The 15422-nt window shown below is 44.0% G+C and overlaps 1 protein-coding gene and 1 long non-coding RNA gene across 5 annotated transcripts in view; one reads left to right on the top strand and one right to left on the bottom strand.

Moving 5' to 3' along the window:
* Positions 1-461, bottom strand: part of FGF13 (fibroblast growth factor 13) — a 676355-nt gene extending 675894 nt beyond the window's left edge. For all 4 annotated transcript variants that reach the window (XM_063937423.1, XM_063937422.1, XM_063937426.1 and 1 more), the window contains exon 1: positions 243-461. The gene's annotated coding sequence lies outside the window, so the exon portion shown is untranslated. The remainder of the gene's footprint in view (positions 1-242) is intronic.
* Positions 462-1084: 623 nt separating this feature from the next.
* Positions 1085-14506, top strand: LOC134949072 (uncharacterized). Its single transcript, XR_010183096.1, has 3 exons — positions 1085-1300; positions 8629-8772; positions 13511-14506. It is a non-coding gene; the product is annotated as an uncharacterized LOC134949072 (long non-coding RNA).
* Positions 14507-15422: the final 916 nt, after the last annotated feature.

The raw sequence follows: 15422 nt of genomic DNA, 5'->3' as shown, positions 1-15422 counted from the left end.
AACACGGCAGATAATACCTATTCTTCAGTAGAAACGTAACACAGTGTAAAACAAATCACTTTGTAGGCTTTTTTCATAATTCAGTTTTTATCTGAACTGAACTTTTTATCTTATCTGAAGAATCTTCCATAAATATGACTCTATGTATTACATTTCCCGTGTTATTCTGTTTTTTTTACCCAAACAAGCAAAGTCTAGGGCGATGACAAGAATGGCAGATGCCGCTGTATATTTGTACATACCTTTGCTTGGTTATGATTTCCAATACAAGTACACTGTGCAGCCAGACGCTTTTAACTGCATCACTTTAAAAAGAAGAACCGTAGGTCCTGCCCGCCCCTTGGTAAGACCACTTGTTGCTAATATTGTCCACAAAAAGTAAGTTAATCAAATATGGGATAGATGTCAAGAGCAATTACAGGGGTCATCAGCTCCATGCAGTTCACACCAGAGTAATCTGAAAAGTGGCATGTCACAGGCTGTATATCGATTCTATTTTTAGGGAAACTGAATTCCTCTGACTGGTCCTTTTCTTTCCAAGTTGCTCTAACTAAGTGCAGGAGACAGCTGTGGGCAGATCACCTTACAAGACTACGTCTTTATTAGGTTAAGGAAACACAGAAAAAAAGATTTCATTTATTTTTATACAGAAAAATGTATATTTTTATTGATTGTATTCAAGTAGAACGACTTAATGTATAACCCTCACTTTTAAACAGATTGATATGGTTGTAGTTGTCCTTACTGTATACGTGGTTTTGATAGACTAGGTGTGGGTACAGACAGAGAAGAATGAGCGTAGCTCATGAAGATAGATGATGGAACTGTGATTCTTTGGCTTGGGTTCCACAGACAGTCAGAAGTCATGGAGATCAGCCATTGGGTTTGGAATGAGTTAAGAAAGGTTGCTGCAAAGTAACTCTACACTTCTGGTGATGTAAGCTTTAATACATCAACATGTGCCGTATGTGGTTGTTTACTTGCATCCAACACATGGCATCTGCAATATAAATAAATACAAGTTGCTGGGCTGGACAACTAAGGACTATCTATGTTAACTAAGGTGCTCCAGTGGGAACGGTCACCTGAGCATGCCATTATACGGCAGCCTAACACCGGGAGCTGATGTCAGGGAGGATCTGCCTGCTACTGCTTAGTGTGGGGATGGATGCAGATGTGGAACGGCTATGCTGTTAGTAATTGCACTGGTTATTCTGCGGAGTTGACTCTAATGGGAGCCCCAGTATTAACAAGGGACCACTGTAATGAAGTAAAGCACATTGCTGCAGAGAACACTCAGGTCAGAATGCACAGACTAGATGCGCCAGCCAGATAATTAGAATAATGGAGATGATGTAAGCCTGTTGGGCTTTAAATCCCAAGGGGGAAATGTTATAGGGAGTGAGAATCAGAAAGTGAGAGATTTTGGTAAAATTCTCCTGTTTTTTTAAAGTGACGATCATTTACATGGCAAAATCAACCTGGTTTTGCCATGTAAATGATTGCCACTTTTAAAAATAACAGGATAATTTTACCAAAATCTCTTACTTTCTCATTCTCACACCCTATTACATTTCACCCCATGCCTGATGCAGGTAGTGTGCTAAATGATATTTTGACATTGTGGTCCAGATAATGTGTTGGGTGTGTGGAGAATGTTCTGATCATCCTATAAGTACAGGAATGTGGAGCATGGGGCGTGTCTTGTTATAGTGGATGGATGGCTATTTTGTTTCCTCAATTGGTGGCAATTATAAAAGTTGGGGCAAGTAGCAAACATTTTAGGAAAATGATATAGCTATAGATGTGCACAAACTCTTGTCACATCAATGTATGCGAATACCATCCCATCCCAAATGCACATAGACCCACCCTAAATACACATACAGTATGTACCTACAGAGCCATTCCAGTGTGCATATGCCTAACCCCTGAATCAGAAACATCAGTGCATATAATGCATATGTATCCTCTATGCCGCTTCAAATACACAAATGCCCATCTTTCTATTTTTTCAATCCAAATACCAAAGCTACCACTATGACGCATCTACTGCACATTCTCCAACCCATCCTTAAGGTAATCCAAGAATCTTAAATTCATGTGCGCTAACTCATTAACCACACACTCATGTGTACACTCATGCCCAACCACATCCACTGCAAAGTATGTTCACCGCCAATCCTACCTCACCAGATATAGGAAAATAACATCCCTCTGAAAATTCCTTAGGGCATTAGAGGAAGTTACGAAGTTCAAGGAGTCCAGAGATCAGAGTTCAGTGTGAGCCAAGTTCAGCATTAAGCAGAGAAGAGCTTGGAAAGACGGATGATGAGCAGGAGGGGGGAGCGAGAGACAAATGTTCTGAGAGTAACGTGTGTAGTGAAGTGCCAACACATTGGGATAGGAACATGTGATATAAATGTGCAGAGAGATAGGAAGAGTGTCAAGTAAAAGCAGGTGACAAACAAAAGAGTTTAGTGTGCAGCTTATCCTGACAAGTGTGAAATCTAGGTACATGCAAAGTGTCTTTATAACTGGAGTATGGAGAACCCAGTTACCCTATTATACAAGACCATCAAGTAAAGAGAGGAGTTGGGCAAGTGGAGTTATGTGGAAACAGAGACTGGCTACAGGAGATTAATAGTGAAGTATGGAAAGACAGTCCCAACATGAGTGAGTGCTCTCACCCAATAAATCTGATGATGCAGGATAATTAAACTGCAATGTCAAGATGTGGACATAGGATTTATTTTTATTACAATGTTTTATTAGATATAGAATACAAGAGACTGCTTGCTGCCTGTGTAGAGTATGTAAGTGTGTGTGTATATATATAGATAGATAGATAGATAGATAGATAGATAGATAGATAGATAGATAGATATATATACAGAGAACGCAGCACTTTCCTCAGTAGCCTCATTCACTTCAAAGCATTAATACATAACTAGATAAATAATGGGGCTTTAGTTCATGAATTTTACAATCTATTTAAGCTTGCAGCCCACATCACGAGACCCCATTTCACTGCAAGTCCTACTCTATCACATACATTTTTCACATAGATTTATTGGAAACCTGGCAACTGCTATCCAATAGAAGAAATGTGTTTACCTGGTTTAAAGCTCACCTGCCAACAAACTTTTGGCTTTTAAAGGTAAGACAGTCACCAACACACCAGTGAAACAGCTGACACAGGTTTAAAGTAAATGAGATTAGAAAGGGGTGCATGGGAGAGCTATGATCACAAAAAGGCTAATTAAAAATTAACCCTATTCTACACATACAGGAATCCACCACACACTGCATTCCCAGGAATGGGGTGCCCACATGCACTCTCCACCCCTAGGTTGGGGTGCAGTTGGCTGGGCCCACCTTCTCACATATACATATACAGAGAACCCAGCACTCTCCTCAGTAACCTCATTCACTTCAAGACTTTAATACATAACTAGAAATATAATGGGGTTTAAGTTCATGAATTGTACTATATATATATATACAGACAAGGCAGTCGGCACTCACAGGGTTAAACACCACAACTAGCCTCTGTGCGATGTTCAAAATATCAATGCACCACTCCAAAAAGAACGGCACTGGAGGCAATGAATTCAGGAATGATGATGTGTATTTAAAAGTGACAGCAGTTTCAGGGCAGTAGCCCTTTCCTCAAGCAGCAACAACACCAAATGCTGGACAAAACAAACAAACAAGCAACACTTACCCCACCTAAATACCCGCTGAGGCGCTCACCGCCGCATGCTCTCCACGCGTCCCTGCTTCCGGAAATGAAGCCGCCGGGTCACTTCCGGTGAGCGCGTCACTAGTTGTCATGGGGACCCGCTGCTTGCGGTTCACCACTTCACTGCTGCGTCTCACAGGGGACCGGCTCTGCTTCCTCCTCAACCAGGGCACCCACGATCGGAGAGGGGGGGTGATGACCTAATGCACCTCCGCCTATACAGAGACAATAAACAGTGCACATGAATAACACACAGCAGAGAGAATACAGACATATGTAACATTAAATAGAAAAGTGTGGTTATAAACTAAGAAAAATTCAAGTCCCCAGACCCACAGGCAGGGAGCCTATTCTAGTCCCTACTCTGTCACCCAGGCAGCTCCCAATAGTGAGACTAAGCTTACATAAGCAGGGTGGTAGATACAATCAACATAACAGCCCTCATGTTAATAAAGCTTATAGATACTAAAGTGAGCTCATGAACACTACATGGGTCCAAAACACCAATGCTCCTATGTTAGTATGAAAAAGCTTGGCTAAAGGCACAAGTGCCTAGCCAAACACATTCCAATTAATTTTATCGTTAAGGCCACGAGGCCAGAACGTATCCAATTTCAAGATCCAACGGGTCTCCTTTTCCAGTAGGATCCTGGCCCTATCCCCTCCCCTCATGGACAATGGTACATGTTCAATGCCAAAATATTTCAAAGAGCTTAAGGGGTGGCCCGCGGTCTTAAAATGCCAGGCCACCGGCTGATCTACAGGTTTACCTTCCAGAGTAAACTTGATGGCAGAGCGGTGTGCTGCCATGCGTTCACTAAACTTGCGTGTAGTCTGCCCTATGTAGTACAACCCACATGGGCAAACTATAGCATACACCACAAACGCAGTACTGCAGGTAATCACCTGTCTAATGGAAAATTTGAAATTCCTATGTGGGTGTTGGAATTCCCTACAAGATACCATATAGTTACACGTTGCGCACTTGGGGCAACGGTAACACCCCGGGGACTTTTTTTGAACATTAGACACAGGAAGATTACCCATCCCAGCAATGTCGGTTCTAACAATTTTGTCACGTAAATTAGCTCCTTGCCTGAATGCAGCAATGGGTTTAATATTTTTAAACGATGGCAGTTCCGGGTCCGACGCCACAATGGGCCACAAAGCTTGTGAAGCCCTGCAGATAATCGGACTCGCCGTTGAAAAGTCGGTGGCCCAGGGAAGAATGTTGCTGGAATCTTTTTTTGCTGGATGTAACAGCTGATCCCTGGACATCTGCAACACATGTTGTTTTTGTGACTGCAGAACCGAGTCTTCATACCCCCTAGCTAGAAACTTAAGGATCATGTCATCTAGTAGGGCAGGGATCTTCTCTCTGTCACTTGTGATGCGGGCTACCCGCATCATCTGGGACAAGGACACTCCCTTTTTCAACGGCTTGGGGTGCTGACTGGAGGCCATCAATAATGTATTCCTATCGGTAGGTTTGGAAAAAATTTCAGTAGAAATACAGCCCCCAGTAAGCATAATCTTAACGTCTAGAAAATTAGCCACCCTCTCATCACAAGTATACGTGAATTTAATAGGGGAGGGAAGGGTATTAATTTCTGACATCAAGTTCTGGAAGGCTTCTTCCCCCCCCCCCCCGCCCCTTAATAGGAAAACATCATCAATATACCTAGTATACAAAATGATATTGTCAGCCACAGCTTGATTAGTGAAAAACATTCTGTGCTCCTGTGCAAACATATAAATGTTAGCATACGAGGGTGCTACCGATGATCCCATCGCGCACCCTCGCAGCTGCAGGTAGAACTCACCATCAAACAGAAAATAATTTCTGCTTAAGGTGAGCTCTTACAGAGTAAGAAACAAACTGTGGTTGAATGATGATGGAGCTAGGTTGTCCTCCAGGAAGTCCCGCATCGCACACATCCCTCCTGATGTGGGATGGACGTGTATAAGCTGCAGACATCCAGGCAGCACATCAACGTGCCCGGAGGTAGTGCCGCAAGTTCCTGCAATTTCAAAATGAAAGAATTAGTATCCTTCAGGAATGTTCTTTGTTCCAATAGTAATGGTTGCAGGATACTGTCCAGAAGCTGGGACACAGGCTGGTAAAGCGAGTCTCTAGCGGAGTTGATCGGTCTCCCAGGGGGTTTAGTCTGATGCTTATGAAGCTTCGGAATCGTATAAAGTATAGGGCTCTTTGGATGCTGGACACATAGCACCTTGTGTACTTTGTCCGATAACAAGCCTTGTGTTTTGGCTTTATCTAAGATGGAGAACAATTCCTGTTGATATTCCAACGTTGGATTCTTGGAGAGCTTACGATATACCCCCTGTTCAGCTAGTTGGCTCAGAGCTTCTTCCCTATAATAATCTAAATCCATGATGACTATATATATAGTACAATTCATAAACTAAAATATATACAAACAGAGCCGGCCCTAACCAATATGATGCCCTAGGCAAGATTTTGGCTGGTGCCCCCTAGCACCACCACTGGTTCTGCCTCTGACCTTGCACCTCTTTCCCTGCACCATCACCCCTCACCCATAGCAGTCCTTGTACCCCCTATATTTTAAATAGGAACAGTTCGCACATTTGACGCACAGCCCAAAAAGGGGCATCTTCTTGCTGGGAAGGTGCATGGCCACACAATAGTAACCCCAATTCCAATTGCGCCACACAGTACTGCAACTTTATTCACATTTTATCTTGCGATAGTGTCCATAATTCATATTATATCCCACAGTAGTATCACTTTACCGTATAAACGTTACTCCTCACAGTAGAGCCCCTTATTCACATTACATCACACTGAATTGCTCCTAATTCACATTACACCACACCTTATTGCTCTTTATTCACATTAGATGACACAGTAGTGCCCTTTCTATATGCAACGCCACATAGTAGAGCACCTTATTCACATAATGCCACATATTAGTAATGCATTTATACACAATTCCACACAGTAATGCCCCTTACACATGAGACACATTAATGTCCTTATAAACATAATGTACCTTACACATTTATTGACAACCTTTATTAATGCCCTTATACACATAATGACACACATAGTGCCCCCTACACATTTGCTGCACATTATTAGTGCCCCTATACACATAATGACACACATACAGTAGTACCCTGTTACACATATGCCGCACATTATTAATGCCCTTATACACATAATGACACACATAGTGGCCCTTTACACATATGTTGCACATTATTAATGCATTTTTACATGACACATAATGCTCCTTACACATATTCTGAACACTACTGCACAACCAACCCACTCACGTGCACATAGCACTCACACTTCCACTAACACTGTGACCTCTGCCTCTGCTTGGATACAGATGTGTCCTCACAAATCTTGCATCAATGCTAATGTCGGGCACCTTTTTTTTAATGAAAATGCATCTTATTTGCATTGCTATGTGGCTAGGATGCACAAGCAGCTTCTGCCGATTAAACTGATATGCAGCATGCCTATATACTGTGTGAGACTGTGGCTGTATCTGCATATGAAATGCTACATAGAGAATATAGGCATGCTGCATATCATTTTAATCAGCAGAAGCTGATGATGCCCCTAGGCATATCAAATGCCCTAGGCAATTGCCTAGTTTGCCTATGCCTATGGCCGGCTCTGTATACAAATAAATAAAAAATAAATGTATGTATGTATATATATATATATATATATATATATATGTGTGTGTATGTATATGTATGTATATATATATATATATATATATATATATATATATATATAAATCGAAAAGTTATACCGGCACTCCAAATTATAAAAAGTTGCTTTGCTGCGGTGCCCTCCAGGTCAATTGATGACAAAACAGGATAAAGAAATCGGCGGCACTCAAGCAGGCTGGTAGATAGATGCAAAATAGTGTCCCTTTATTCACCTACATGTTTCGGGGAAACTCCCCGTCCTCAGGGCAACTGTGGCCTATTATACAAACGGAGATAGCTTTGAGTAGTTTATCTAATACCAGATTATTACCTATCCACACTAGGGGTAATAATATAGGGGACCATGTGGTTCGTCTTGATGTTACCAATATGACTAGATCTGATCAAGCTCATTTTCTTAGACCCAAGATGGGATGTTATAGGTGTCTGGGATGTGCCACCTGCAATACTTTGCAGACGGGCACCACTTTTAATCATCTACAAACAGGCCAGAAAATACCCATTAGACATCGGCTCACATGTACCACTACCCATGGGATATTTTTGCTCACATGTCCGTGTGGTCTTGCCTACGTGGGCAAGACCATACGACAATTTAGGGAAAGGATGGCACTCCACAGGAGCGCAATCAAAAAGGCGCTCGAGAAGGGTTCCAGTGACCAGCCATTTGCTCGCCATTGCCTGTTGGCAAAACATGGGGTGGCTAGCATTCAAGCTATCCTTATTGACCATACCCCCATTATGTTGAGGGGTGGCAATAGGGATAAGTTACGTTTACAAAAAGAGTCACGTTGGATTTTCAGACTGGGAACACTGTCCCCTGGTGGTCTTAATGAAAACTTGGGGTTACAGTGTTTTCTTTAGCCCAATTAGAGAGTACCTATTTGTTTAACCTCTACGTTATCATGTATATGTTCCTTAGATGGGAGGTAGCACAGCACTGGGATAATCTTGTGTCTCCAGTATCAGAATATTATACCACTATAGAGAGGTGTATAAATCCGCTAATTTGTGGGATAGTTCCTATTTATGGTATACTATTATAATGATATAGCGACTGATAGGGGCTATTATGATTTCCTCCCTTGTGGTGATATTTGTGTATTTTAAATGTGCTGTTTCATGTTATATATGTATGTTTTTTTCAGGTTCTACAGATATGTGGGAGCCTGCGATCTTGTTTTATCTGTTACCATGACAATCTCCCCATCCCGCGGCGCACCGTGACGTCATAGCCCGGCGACGCGGAAGCGAACAGCGTGTGCAGGCGGGCGGCAGCGCCGTGAGGACAGGTGAGTACAATCTTTACACTGATGTCTTTGTCTGTGTTGTATATAAATGTTGTATATGTGGGTTTTTCACTGTTGTCTAGCCCTGAGGACGGGGAGTTTCCCCGAAACATGTAGGCGAATAAAGGGACACTATTTTGCATCTATCTACCAGCCTGCTTGAGTGCCGCCGATTTCTTTATCCTATATATATATATATATATATATACAGGTTGAGTATCCCATATCCAAATATTCCGAAATACGGAATATTCCGAAATACGGACTTTTTTGAGTGAGAGTGACATACTGAAATCTTTGTTTTTTGATGGCTCAATGTACACAAACTTTGTTTAATACACAAAGTTATTAATAATATTGTATTAAATGACCTTCAGGCTGTGTGTATAAGGTGTATATGAAACATAAATGAATTGTGTGAATGTAGACACACTTTGTTTAATGCACAAAGTTATTAAATATATTGGCTAAAATTACTTTCAGGCTGTGTGTATAAGGTGTATATGTAACCTAAATGCATTCTGTGCTTAGATTTAGGTCCCATCACCATGATATCTCATTATGGTATCTAATTATTCCAAAATGCGGAAAAATCCGATATCCAAAATACCTCTGGTCCTAAGCATTTTGGATAAGGGATACTCAACCTGTATATATATATCCTATATAATAGCCCAGATCTGTTACTTTGTGCCTCATTTGCTAATGCTGGGCGGAGTCACAACACTGGGCGGAGTTAGTCAAATGAGTCAGATCTGGGTAAATCTATAGGAGACTAGGAGCAGAAGCAGATGGTATGGGCATAGCACAGGCAGGGGTGCATACCTCCCAGCTTTCTTCAGGCAGACAGGGGTGCATACCTCCCAGCTTTCTTCAGGCAGAAGGAGGGACACACGCACGGCAAAAGGGGGCATGACCAACGAAAATGGAGCGTGGCTTCACGGGAGGATCCGCGATCGCGTGCCACGCCCCGTTTTCGTCAGTGAGGGTACATGTCCAGCGTTCCGTGAGCTGCTGGCATGCCCTCAGGGGCGGATTATGAGTCCGGGGGCTCAGGGCACTTGAGACAGGGGGGGGCCTTACTCATTGCTGTGCCTGCTGTGGGGTTTGGGGCGTGGCCTAATCGCGGCCGTGTGGCCACGCCCCTTATGCAAATTCCGGGATATTTTTTTTTAATGGGATTTTGGCCCCTCAGCTAGGGATAAATCCAGAGGGGGTGGTCACTCCCCCCTACACACCCGCACAGGCAGAAGAAAGCAGGGAGACTGCTGCCTCCCTGCAACACCACAGACCTGCCAACACGCAGCAGCGTGTACTGACTGTAGCACAATGCTGCTGCTATTGCTGGCAGGACAGGGGAGCTTCAGAGCTGGGACAGAGCTACTCCAGCCGGGGGGGCCCCTAAAACTGTGGGGCCCATGGTACGTACCTCCTGGGCCCCCCCCTTAATCTGGCTCTGCTGCCGGACCCCCCCTTAATCCGTACCCCCTGATGCCCCCTCTCCCTACGTCTCCACTAAATAGATGGGTGGAACAGCGGGACAGACCCAAAAAAATGGGACTGTCCCGTGAAAATCGGGACAGTTGGGAGTTATGGGTGTGTGTGAGGGGGTATGCCATACAGACAGACGGGCACCGGCTCACTGTGTGCTTGACCCCCCACATCAGCATACTCAGCAGGGGCTCTCTGGCGCGGAGGAGCGTCACTTTCTGGCACACTCCACGCTTCATAGCTGCAGTTTTGTGGGGCACCTGCCGATGTGCAGGTTCCGTACTGCTACTGTTATCTCCAGCCCCGGCAACCCAACCGCTAGCTGCAGTGCTGCTGCCCGCAGTGAGGTGCGCCCAGCTCCTTCACACACTTTAGCCGGCGGGCAGCGCTGCAGAAGTCCACGCTGCTTGCAGGCTCCGACCCCCTCCTTTCTTCAGCCGCAGCATCTCCTGGGGGCTAACCAGTCACTCCCAGTCTCCCATTACCACAGTGCCCGGCAGCCGCGAGGTCTGCAGTGTGTGACTGAGGAGGGGGGGGGGGAGGGATGCGGATGGGCAGAGGAAGCAGTACTCCAGCCTGAGAGTCAGCCATGCCAAGTCTCCACCAGCAGCAGATCCCAACAGGTTGGAGTGGAACAGCAGCAGCCAGCAGCGGTGACTCCAGTAACACACATCTGTCACTGTCACCTCTGTTCTGTCCCTAATACCAATCTCTCCCGTGCCCTGTGTTCTGTCATGTCCCTGTCACCCCTGGCCTTGCCCTGTCACCCCTGACCTTGCCCTGTCACCCTTATCCTGGCCCTTTCACCCTTATCCTGGCCCTTTCACCCTTATCCTGGCCCTGTCACCCTTATCCTGGCCCTGTTACCCCTATCCTGGGCCTGTTACCCCTATCCTGGCCCTGTCACTCCTGTGCTTGCCCTGTCAACTCTATCCTGGCCCTGTCAACCCTGTCCTGGTCCTGCTGCCCCTACCCTGGCCCTGTCACCCCTATCCTGTCCCTGTCATTTCTGTCCTGGCCCCGTCGTCCCTGTCCTGGCCCCGTCACCCCTGTCCTGGCCCCGTCACCCCTGTCCTGGCCCCGTCACCCCTGTTCTGACCCTGTCACCCCTGTCCTGGCCCTGTCACCCCTGTTCTGACCCTGTCACCCCTGTTCTGACCCTGTCACCCCTGTCCTTGCCCTATTACTGCATACCCTCCAACTACCTTTTTGGCAGGTACAGTACCCTCCATACCCCTCCCCAATGCACCACACCTCCGCACCTTCCCCTCCACCACATGCGGCACTCCACCCCTCCCCCACACACTGTGCCTCCAGACCCCCTACACCACCCGTGGCTCAAACTCTCCCGCCCCTCCACCACCCACAGCACCTCCAGACCCCCTCCACCATCCACCCCCCATATATGTCTCCCCACCCACCTGCCCTCCCTCCACCCGCAGCATCTGCAGACACCCTCCTCCATCCGCGGTCCCCCCTCCCCCACCCACGGCACCCCCGCACCTATATATATGTATGTATGTATGTATGTATGTGTACATATATATATAGGTGCAAAAAAGTATTTGGACAGCCACCGATTGTGCAAGTTGACCCACTTAAAAAGATGAGAGAGGTCTGTAATTTCCATCATAGGTACACTTCAATTGTGAGAGACAGAATCTGAAAAAAAAAAACTAGGAAATCACATTGTATGATTTTTAAACAATTTATTTGTATAGTCTTGCGGAAAATAAATATTTGGACAATCAAAAAGTTTAACTCAATACTTTGTAATATAACCTCGGTTGGCAATTACAGAGGTCAAACATTGCCTGTAGTTTTTGACCAGCTTTGCACACACTGTAGCAGGTATTTTGGCCCACTCTTCCATGCAGATCTTCTCTAGATCTATCATGTTTTGGGGCTGTCGCCGGGCAACACAGACTTTCAACTCCCTCCACAGATTTTCTATTGGGTTGAGGTCTGGAGACTGGCTAGGCCACTCCAGGACCTTGAAATGCTTCTTACGGTGCCACTCCTTAGTTGCCCGGGCGGTGTGTTTGGGATCATTGTCATGCTGGAAGACCTAGTCACGTTCCATCTTCAATGCTCTTACTAAGGAAAGGAGGTTTTCACCCAAAATCTTATCCTCTCCATGATATGGATCAGCTGTCCTTTCCCCTTTGCAGAAAAGCAGCCCCAAAGCATAATGTTTCCACCTCCATGCTTCACAGTGGGTATGGTGTTCTTGGGATGCCATTCATCATTCTTCTCCCTCCAAACACGGTAAGTGGAGTTTATACAAAAAAGTTTGATTTTTGCTCTCATCTGACCACATTACATTCTCCCAATCCTCCTCTGGATCATTCAGATGGTCACTGGCAAACTTTAGATGGGCCTGGACATGTGCTGGCTTAAGCAGGGGGACCTTTCGGGTGCTGGAGGATTTCAATCCATGATGACGTAGTGTGTTACTAATGGTAACCTTTGTGACTGTGGTCCCAGCTCTCTTGAGGTCATTGACCAGGTCTCCCCGTGTAGCTCTGTGCTGATTCCTTACCGTTCTCAAGATCATTGATACCCCACGAGGTGAGATCTTGCATGTAGCCCCAGGTCGAGAGAGATTGTCAGTGATCTTGTATTTCTTCTACTTAATTGCGCCAATAGTTGATCTCTTCTCACCAAACTGATTGCATGTTGTCGAGTAGCTCATCCCAGCCTTGTGTAGCTCTACAATTTTGTCCCTGGTGTCCTTAGACAGCTCTCTGGTCTTGGCCATGGTGGAGAGGTAGGAGTCTGACTGTTTGAGGGTGTGGACAGGTGTCTTTTATGCAGATAACCAGTTCAAACAGGTGCCATTAATACAGGTAACGAGTGGAGGATAGAAGAGCTTCTTAAAGAAGAAGTAACTGGTCTGTGAGAGCCAGAAATCTTGCTGCTTGGTAGGTGTCCAAATATTTATTTTCCACAAGAATATACAAGTAAATTGTTTAAAAATCATACAATGTGATTTCTTGGTTTTCAGATTCTGTCTCTCACAGTTGAAGTGTACCTATGATGGAGAGTACAGACCTCTCTCATCTTTTTAAGTGGGTCAACTTGCACAATCGGTGGCTGTCCAAATACTTTTGTGCCCCACTGTGTGTATATATATATATATATATATATATATATATATATTAAAGATTAGCTGACATCCATTATTTCTATGGATCTGTGCACCATTCCACCTGCCAAACATGTGTTTCATCCTTTGTCACACCTGCAGATACTGGGACCTTGCTTTGACCGCATTAACCAATATACGAGTGGAAGAGAGAGACTAATCTACATAGATGTCCCCATCACCTACAGTAGTCATGCAAACTGGATTAAACAAAAAGATGTTAACCCAGGAAAATTATAACAAGGCATGTAAGATGTTCCCTAATTCAAACCATTCAAGCATTGCATCAAGGAAATGAGATTAAAGAAATCAGATGATGTAATCTATCATAGAGTTAGTTAATTTAATGTATGATTGGTATTTAAAAGACAAATTGTATTCTGAGTGAGTGCTGTCAGCATATTCTCTTATTCTGAATCTACAACAGGTAATATACAAGTATTTCTGTATGCATACTATAGATAACTGTAAAGTTTCATGTATTTCTAATAAACTGGGTGCAAAATGCGAATCACCCAAGAAGGCTTTAAAAGGAAGAGGGAATGACGTTTAAGGCACCAAAAGTTTAGTAAAATAAAAAAAAGGGTGAAATTAGCCAAATGAAATCTGATTTAAAATTTAGGATATTATTGTCACAACATACAGATATGTCCTTTTATTTACTGTTGCTTCTCTCGATGCATCTTGTTCGCATAATTAAAACACATATTAATGGCATGACTACATTGCTAGCATATACTTTATTGATAGGGTGTACAACATATGTACATCTGTGTGCTGCTGCGTTTGAGTTTGTGTACAAAGAGCTCTGCAGTCGCAGCTTTTACTCACGCCAAGTTCCGCTGTGATTCACCTGCGATTTTGTACGTGTGTAAAACTAATTCCTGTGTGGTTAAAGTCACAGCCCAGCTTCTATAGTGCACTGTGAGCTGCTTTTCACTGCATCTGCAAAGTGGTGTCTAACGCCATATGGCGCATGGACACCCAAGTGGTGAGGACACATCTGTTTGTTAGTATTGGGCTGCTTATATTTTGACTAGTTACCATCCAAAATGATGGATCAACATAACAGTAATGTCAGCACCGGCGGCTGTGCACGTCCGAATGGAGCAACACTTTAATTGCTCCATCAGGCACCATCTACTGGCCGATTTTAGATTTATTATTAGCGCTGTTTTTATGTTTCACACGTTGTATTTCTAGTCTATGAGAGATTGACTGTCTCTCACTTTAGCAGCAGCTTAGAGAACCAGCACAATCATAGCGCCAGAACTTGTATCAAGCAATTGATACAAATATATCTTTCTTGCATACCATCTACTGGCCGCTGGTGTGGAAAACACTTGAATTCCCCCCAAAGAGGTTAGGAACAGTGTTAGCCTTTTATTATATAGGATTATATATTTTAATGCATTAATAATAAATAAATTTGATTTATTGAAATAATTTGCAGGTGTTAAATTTGGAGATAGGATTATTTTAATCAGTGCATTGAAAAACAACCATTTGTTTGTGTTTTAATAAAAGTTTTGGACCTACAGTAGGGTGACCATATTATCCCTTTTTCCTGGGACGCTGATGGATTACACAGGTTCTGTGGCTGGCTGACTTCAAGTCTACATTTCAGCTGGTTCAAATCAGCCACAGAACCTGTGTAATCCATGAGCGTCCCAGGGAAAAGGGATAATACAGAACAGTGCTAATTGCATAGCAAGGTTTTGAAATGAGAGGGAGCAAAAAGTAAAGAAAAAGACAACTGTATAGTAATATGTCAGCTGCTGAACCTAAAAGGCTGTTATATGCACTCAAACAACAGCGCTGTATAGTCTAATGTGGACAAAATCCACCATATAGCAAGTCTGAGATCAAAGAGCTTAAAATGTGATAGTTAGGAGCAGTGTGTCAGGGGATCGGTATGAAATACCTCCAATCAAAATCCCGACGTTCAAAATCCCGACACCAATTGACCGATGGTCAAAATCCCTACAAGGTCAAAATACCGACATGGACAAAA

The sequence above is a fragment of the Pseudophryne corroboree genome, chromosome 8 (assembly GCF_028390025.1).
Source record: "Pseudophryne corroboree isolate aPseCor3 chromosome 8, aPseCor3.hap2, whole genome shotgun sequence".
NCBI classification, from domain to species: Eukaryota; Metazoa; Chordata; class Amphibia; order Anura; family Myobatrachidae; genus Pseudophryne; species Pseudophryne corroboree.
Note: the sequence above shows the minus strand (reverse complement) of the source record. Positions and strands in the feature narration are given on the sequence as shown.